We start from the raw sequence: 9,081 nt of genomic DNA on the forward strand, positions 1-9,081 counted from the left end.
ACCATGGTCCTTTAACCAGGTACTGGTTGCTTTGGCACTGTGTGCAGGTGCCAAGTCCTGTTGGAAAATGAAATCTGCATCTCCATAAAGTTGGTCAGCAGCAGGAAGCATGAAGTGCTCTAAAACTTCCTGATATACGGCTGCGTTGACCTTGAACCTCAGAAAACACAGTGAACCAACACCAGCAGATGACATGGCACCCCAAACCATCACTGACTGTGGAAACTTTACACTGGACCTCAAGCAACATGGATTGTGTGCCTCTCCTCTCTTCCTCCAGACTCTGGGACCCTGATTTCCAAAGGAAATGCAAAATTTACTTTAATCAGAGAACATAACTTTGGACCACTCAGCAGCAGTCCAGTACTTTTTGTCTTTATCCCAGGCGAGACGCTTCTGACGCTGTCTGTTGTTCAAGAGTGGCTTGACACAAGGAATGCGACAGCTGAAACCCATGTCTTGCATACGTCTGTGCGTAGTGGTTCTTGAAGCACTGACTCCAGCTGCAGTCCACTCTTTTTGAATCTGCCCCACATTTTTGAATGGGTTTTGTTTCAGGATCATCTCCAGGGTGCGGTTATCCCTATTGCTTGTACACTTTTTTTACCACATCTTTTCCTTCCCTTCGCCTCTCTATTAATGTGCTTGGACACAGAGCTCTATGAACAGCCAGCCTCTTTTGCAATGACCCTTTGTGTCTAGGGATGGCAAACGCGAAACAGACGTTTCGGAGCTTTGCCGAGATCCCGAAGCGCAGGTGTTTCGAAACACTGCTCCGAACTGTGATTCGAAACACCCATGTCACGTGACTATGGCTAAATGAAGCTTCAGAGTGTTTCATCAGGTGGCGCCTGTCGAAACTGCGTTGATTAAAGGGGGCGGGAACAAACCACACAGTCACACATCTGTATGAAACTAATTCCCCACAGTTTAAAAGTGAAGTAAATCCATCTTCACCTCGTGGGTTTTTGTGAGAGGAGGGTGATTTTGTGATAGCAGTGATTTTGTGATAGCAGTGAGATTTATAGTGCGGTTTGGTTAGTTATATTTAGGCTAGATTTAAATTAGATATATTGACTGATAGGTATAGACAGTGACATATAGTTAGGATAGATTTAGTGACACATTCATATAGGCTAAGTTAGATAGTGACAGATAGATAGCACAGCATAAGTTAGATATATAGAATTATATAGATATAGATTCATAGGTGATATATAGATAGATATATTAATAGAATATATAAAAATGGAGGCTGCACGCAAGAGATGTCGTACATCTGTGGTGTGGGAGCATTTCCATTTGGAAGCACCAAATAAAGTGAGATGTGTGTATTGTGATAGGCAGCTAGCCTTCTGCAACAATACATCATCCATGTATTTACATCATCCAAAAATATTTGTGCATGCCAGCAACAAGTGTCCCTTGTGAGAGGATTTTTTCAAAGGCTGGAGAAATTATATGTAAAAAAAGAAGTCGGCTGAGTCCTTCAACAGCAGAGCAATTAATATTTTTGAATAAAAATGTTTTGTGACAAATGTGACACATTGTGGCTTTATTTATTTTATTAATGTTCATTTTGTATAACAAACAAAATATATATATTTCTTTACAATGACGAGGCTAGAGGTTACAAAACCAAGATCATGTAGTTGTCAGACAGATGTTAAAAACAATTTTTTTTACATGGATCATTGTCAAGGTATTTCAGATCAACACATGCAAATGACCACTAGATGGCGCCGTAGAGACGGGTGTCAGATTGATTCGAAGCTTCGAAACAATATGGCACATTTGCTTCAACTGCTTCAGTGCTTCACGAAGCCTCGGTCTGCCCATCACTATTTGTGTCTTGCCCTCCTTGTGCAAGGTGTCAATGGTCGTCTTTTGGACAACTGTCAAGTCAGCAGTCTTCCCCATGATGTGGGGGAGGTGTAGCCTACAGAACTAGACTGAGAGACCATTTAAAGCCTTTGCAGGTGTTTTGAGTTAATCAGCTGATTAGAGTGTGGCACCAGGTGTCTTCAATATTGAACCTTTTCACAATATTCTAATTTTCTGAGATACTGAATTTGGGATTTTCCTTAGTTGTCAATTATAATCATCATTCTGAGAACGTAAAGTTGATGAGAAATGGAAAAAAATCAAATAGGCTCTAAACCAGGAGTTCTCAACCCTGGTCCTCGAGAGCCACTCTCCTGCAAAGTTTTCCGCCCGGACCGTTGTCCATGAAACACACAGCCAGTTCCGGTAACTCCAGGCAACCCAAAATTTGGGCTTATTAAGAACAGGTGTGCGAACGAACATGGCGATTGGTGATTGGGCAATGCAGGGAAGAGGAGGGGTATAAATAAGGCATTCGGAGAACAGCAAGGGTGAGGTTTATTTCTGGCAAACGCTGTAGGTGAGACGGGGCGATCAGTGTGTTGGAGGGACGTATCGATGCGGATAATACAGACTGGGCGAAGTCAAAACAGAGTACTGGGCTGAAGAAAACACGGAGTTAAGTCGGTTGAAACATTCCTTTTGAAGTGCTTGTGTTGATGTGTATTATTACCTTGAAGAGATTGTTTACATTGAGAAGTCACCGGAAACGTGTTGAGAAGAGGAAAGAGTGTGCTGAAAGGTCGTGGTTTCTACGTTTTCATATGGTCATCCTCCGCACCGACCCTTTCCACTATCCAGGACCTATTTCCCAGCCCAACGTGGTGATCCTGACCCTAATTCACCGTGAGCGTGTGGCGTGCAGTGGGTGAGTCTTTTTGATGTGTGCACACCTGAAGAATTGTAGTGTTGTGCTGTGCCAATATTGTCAGCGATCACACACCAGACTGAAGAGAAAGCCCTGCATTAGAGGAAGTGAATTGGTGACGGTGGGCGACTGTTATATATATACACACCCGACTGTGACTCATTAACCCTTTCCCCCACCTGGTGGTGGCGTGGCAACTGTATGAAGTAAGAGCTTGCTGTGAATATTGTGTGGAGTATCGAAGGAGGGGAAGTTGGAATTGGCTGCTGTGTAGAAAGAGCTTATGTGCTGTCTCTGAGTACGCTTATACGTCTGTTGAGTGCTTTCAGGTGTCCGCCCTCGTCCAGATCTCTTTTCCCGCTGTTGTAAGAGAGGAGAAGGAAGCGATTGGCCCACTCGAGCAGCACATCACAGGGTGTGGCACTCTACCTCGATCTACCCACCTGGGTAATACCATCTGTGGGCACGCTAGGCCCAGCGTGTAGCAGCCTCGACCTGTACTTACATCTGCCCTGCTTGTCAGAAGCGAAGAGGTGTTGTATCTCTCCCTAAATGTTCATTGAAGTAGTATACTGTAAAAGGAACTCTGTGTGTTTATCTGCCGCCAGTCCGCAGGAGTGAGCCAAAGGCTCTGTGTCGTCGTGGGACTGTTCTACTACGTGTGGGAAGTCAACGTCAACGTGTTCCTTAGAAGTCTGTCCTAGTGAGGAAGGCTAGAAGTCCGCTGTGTGCAAATACGCCCTCCTTCGACACCTAAGCCTTGACGCACTAAGGCCTGACGTCCGGCTATCCACGGGTCTGTGAGTTGCATCCATTCCTGCTACAAGCGTAGCATACTCACCTGTATACTCACCTGTACACCCACAGCTAAGAGCCCAGTGTACCGCCCTGTATACTCACCTGTACGCCCAAAGCCAAGAGCCCAGTGTACCTTCCTGTATACTCACCTGTACGCCCAAAGTTAAGAGCCCAGTGTACCTCCCTGTGTACTCACCTGTACGCCCAAAGTTAAGAGCCCAGTGTACCGCCCTGTATACTCACTCGTACACCCAAAGCTAAGAGCCCAGTGTACCGCCCTGTATACTCACCTGTACGCCCAAAGCCAAGAGCCCAGTGTACCTTCCTGTATACTCACCTGTACGCCAAGAGCCCAGTGTTCCTCCCTGTGTACTCACCTGTACGCCCAAAGCTAAGAGCCCAGTGTACCTTCCTGTATACTCACCTGTACGCCCAAAGCCAAGAGCCCAGGGTACTTCCCTGTGTACTCACCTGTACGCCCGAAGCTAAGAGCCCAGTGTACCGCCCTGTATACTCACCTGTACACCCAAAGCTAAGAGCCCAGTGTACCGCCCTGTATACTCACCTGTACGCCCAAAGCTAAGAGCCCAGTGTACCGCCCTGTATACTCACCTGTACGCCCAAAGCTAAGAGCCCAGTGTACCGCCCTGTATACTCACCTGTACGCCCGAAGCTAAGAGCCCAGTGTACCCTCCTGTATACTCACCTGTACGCCAAAGGCAAGAGTCCAGTGTACCTTCCTGCATACTCACCTGTACGCCCAAAGCTGAGAGCCAGTGGACTGCTCTGGATATTCTTCGCGTGTGGAGAAGAGGAGGAAGTCGGGGAGATCTATCCGCACATTCCTGTGAGAGGGTCAGAAGCGGCTCGGAAGCAAAGTTCTCCAGTCTCAGAGAGCTAGGCCTTTCTTTTTAAAGTATCCCTTTCCCCCTTCCCATACCTTTTTAAATAAATAAATATTGTTTTAACGTACCTGTTCTTGTCTGTTTGGTCGTTGGGGTGTTTTTGGGACCTCCTCGGGGTGGAAACTTAGGGAGGAGCGAGACTCCCGGTAGTGGTGGTCCGCTCCGACCTGTGACACTTAATTAGCTTGTTCAGGTGTGTTTGATTAGGGTTGGAGCTAAACTCTGCAGGACAGTGGCCCTTGAGGGCCAGGGTTGAGAATGCCTGCTCTAAACATTTGTGACCCCCAAAAGTCAAATTTTGTACAGAATCTTTTATTCTTTATAACCTCCAATAAACACTGCCTGTAAGTGCTGAGAAGCTTCTGTCATGTCTCTACTGGAATCTTGGCCCATTCCTCCCTTGAAAAAGCTTCCAGATCACTGATAATCTTTGGTTTTCACATTATCACTGTTTTCTTCAAATTCCACCAAATATTTTTAATGAGATTTAAATCTGAAGACAGTATAGGCCACTCAAGGACATTCTACGACTGATAGCTGAGCCAAGCTTAAGTAGATTTGGATATACAGTGAGGAAAATAAGTATTTGAACACCCTGCTATTGCAATTTTTCTGCTATTCTGCTATTTTCTCCCACTTAGAAATCATGGAGGGGTCTGAAATTGTCATCGTATGTGCATGTCCACTGTGAGAGACATAATCTAAAAAAAAAAAAATCCAGAAATCGCAATGTATGATTCAAACGTTTCCTGTAGTTTTTCAGCAGGTTTGCACACACTGCAGGAGGGATTTTGGCCCACTCCTCCACACAGATCTTCTCTAGATCAGTCAGGTTTCTGGCCTGTCGCTGAGAAACACGGAGTTTGAGCTCCCTCCAAAGATTCTCTATTGGGTTTAGGTCTGGAGACTGGCTAGGCCACGCCAGAGCCTTGATATGCTTCTTACAGAGCCACTCCTTGGTTATCCTGGCTGTGTGCTTCGGGTCATTGCCATGTTGGAAGACCCAGCCGCGACCCATCTTCAATGCTCTAACTGAGGGAAGGAGGTTGTTCCCCAAAATCTCGCAATACATGGCCCCGGTCATCCTCTCCTTAATACAGTGCAGTCGCCCTGTCCCATGTGCAGAAAAACACACCCAAAGCATGATGCTACCACCCCCAAGCTTCAAAGTAGGGATGGTGTTCTTGGGATGGTACTCATCATTCTTCTTCCTCCAAACACGTTTAGTGGAATTATGATCAAAAAGTTTAAAAAAAAGTTTATTTTAGTCTCATCTGACCACATGACTTTCTCCCATGACTCCTCTGGATCATCCAGATGGTCATTGGCAAACTTAAGACGGGCCTGGACATGTGATGGTTTAAAGGGGTCATATAATACCATTTTTGTACAAGTTAATATGATTATTTAGTGTCTAAATGAAAAGTTTGTAATATACTTTAATTAAAAATTCTCATTAGTATTGTAAGAAAACACTAATTTTACTTGGTCAAAAACAGCTCTGTTTTCAGCAAGCCATTTCAGTGCATGTGACTTTAAATGATAATGAGCTTTGCTCACCCCGCCCCTCTGCTCTGTGGGGCGTTCGGTTCGACACAACACCACAACACACGTGGAGTGTTGCCTTGACAACAGTTGAGGGTATATTTTCGAGAAATAATGGCAACGGGAGTCTCTGAGGACACATCTGAGCAACCGTATCAATTTGAGTCGGACCCGGAACAAGATGACGAACCCAACGAAGTTCGAACAGGACGTTTCTGAATGGTTGGTTAACGTCATGTCACTTTGATCTATCTTTTTACTGGCAGGGTAGCGTAGTGAGATACGAATGCTATGTGTTTACTGATGTATACGTTAGTTCATTGACAGATTGATGTTATGTTATACGATTTTTTTTTTACATTTACTTCTTAATCAGTAACAGACACCGTTATAAACCATCTACATAAGCTTAGTGTAGTGTTACCACGTTAACTTTATCACCCGCGTACACAGTTTGTAATAACAATCATAACGCGTTGTTCATTATAAAGTGGGATTATGAATTATATTGAGAACATCATACACAGAAAGCATGCCGTAATGTAACTTACCCTGTAAACTTTAGCCTCATTCATCGTGAAGCGTGCAAGCGATTTGCAAAGATTAATATAACATTAAAGGGTCATAAAACGTTACACTCACTTCTTCTGAAGGTGCAGTAGGAACACGATCCTTTTTTCAAGAGCAGCTTATTAGCAAAACCTGCTTTATACTGACCCTCGTTTATAAAGCAGTCTGCTGAGAAATGATTCGCGCAATTGATGTTGATTGGGGGGAATATTCCCTTCGAAACCAAAACTCAGCATCCACTGTGTCTTCAGCGGTTCGGATTTAGGAATATCAAAATGACTGCTGTGTTCGTTATTACACCCAAAAACAGAACACCACAATCGCTTAGACGCCATTCTGCTCCAGAGTATCAACAATGGCGGCATGATGACAGCTCGCTCAGGGCGGGTCTGTGTTGAAACGCTGCTGTCAATCAACAATCGTGGGAGGGGCCTCCAACTGTGTAACGTCACATGGCCAGACGGCTCGATTTGAGACAGGGGAAAACATATAAGGAGATAAAAAAAACACTGGATGGATTTTTATCATTATTGGATGGTTGTGTCCAGGCACTGCCAACACACATTTCCGTATAATCAACTTGTAAAAGTGCATGTACCATTATATGACCCCTTTAAGCAGGGGAACCTTCCGTGCCATGTATGATTTCAAACCATGACTTCTTAGTGTATTACCAACAGTAACCTTGGAAACGGTGGTCCCAGCTCTTTTCAGGTCATTGACCAGCTCTTCCCGTGTAGTTCTGGGCTGATTTCTCACCTTTCTTAGGATCATTGAGACCCCGCAAGGTGAAATCTTGCATGGAGCCCCAGTCCGAGGGAGATTGACAGTCATGTTTAGCTTCTTCTATTTTCTAATGATTGCTCTAACAGTGGACCTTTTTTCACCAAGCTGCTTGGCAATTTCCCCGTAGCCCTTTCCAGCCTTGTGGAGGTGTACAATTTTGTCTCTAGTGTCTTTGGACAGCTCTTTGGTCTTGGCCATGTTAGTAGTTGGATTCTTACTGATTGTATGGGGTGGACAGGTGTCTTTATGCAGCTAACGACCTCAAACAGGTGCATCTAATTTAGGATTCATAAATGGAGTGGAGGTGGACATTTTAAAGGCAGACTAACAGGTCTTTGAGGGTCAGAATTCTAGCTGATAGACAGGTGTTCAATTACTTATTTGCAGCTGTATCATACAAATAAATAGTTAAAAAATCATATATTGTGATTTCTAGATTTTTTTTATTTTTTAGATTATGTCTCTCACAGTGGACATGCACCTACGATGACAATTTCAGACCCCTCCATGATTTCCAAGTGGGAGAACTTGCAAAATAGCAGGGTGTTCAAATACTTATTTTCCTCACTGTATACTTTGGGATGGCTGTCCTTCAGGAAAGTCCATTAATCATCAGGCTTCATTCTCTGCACCGAAGGCATCACCATCTTTGCCAAAATGGCTTTATACTTCAAAGAATTCATGATGTCCTTCATACAGTCAAGATTTTCACTTCCTGCAACAGCAAATCACCCCCATAACAAGACTGGACCACCTTCGTGTTTGACCTTGGAGATGGTGTTCATTTGCTCATAAGCTTTGCCTTTTTTACACCAGACATGCCGCTAATCCATGGGTCCCAAAAGTTCCAGTTTGGTCACATCACTTCATAAAACATTCTTCCAGAACTCCACAGGAGTCTTCTCCAGGGAGACCCGTTCAAGACAGCAGCACATAGAGTTCATACATAAATAACAACAAAAACAGTATTCATACAAAACAATTAATAAAGATGAAATCAAGAAAAGCACTTACAAGACTCGTTTAACCACTTAAACTCTGCGGACCCTGTACACAGGGTCCAGAATGAAATCATCATGTATATACTTTCAATTTTAAATGTCTGTGGAGGACCTCTGACCTCATATGTGGAACCATTTGAAAGCTTAGATTCTCTACTTTCTGGAGATATGCATCACTTTGGCATTTGTTTTACACAAAGTAACTTATTTACACTAAATTACTCTGGTACCATTTCCGCCTGGATTTGGCCGACCCAAATTGAAAAGCTTCCCATACCCACATACAGTGGTCTAAATACACAATACTGGTGTCATTTTACAGGAAACCCTTTGAAGTTACATAAAACACTGCTAAAAGTGATAAACATGTAAGCATATGTTGTCTGAGCTGTAATTTTTTTTATTGCAATATTAACAAACAGAACAAGTCGATACATACAAGAAATATAAACAATTTTTCAAAACAAAAAGGAAATTATGGTTCAATGCTTTTACAGAGGAAATGTAAAAGAAACTTAATTTAATCTATTGAACAATACTAAAAAAGACAAAAGAGAAGAAAAAAAGAAAAGAAGAGGGCACAAAAATAAAGAAAAACATTAAAGAATAATATTAAACATGGCATATTTAAGTCCCCTTGAATGCTCCTCGACGAGAGGTGGTCCTTCTGTCACAGACTTTATTGTGATTTATCTTCTAATTTGTTTTTGTTTACATTTTACAT

The sequence above is a fragment of the Gobio gobio genome, assembly GCF_949357685.1.
Source record: "Gobio gobio genome assembly, chromosome: 7".
Classification (NCBI taxonomy): domain Eukaryota; kingdom Metazoa; phylum Chordata; class Actinopteri; order Cypriniformes; family Gobionidae; genus Gobio; species Gobio gobio.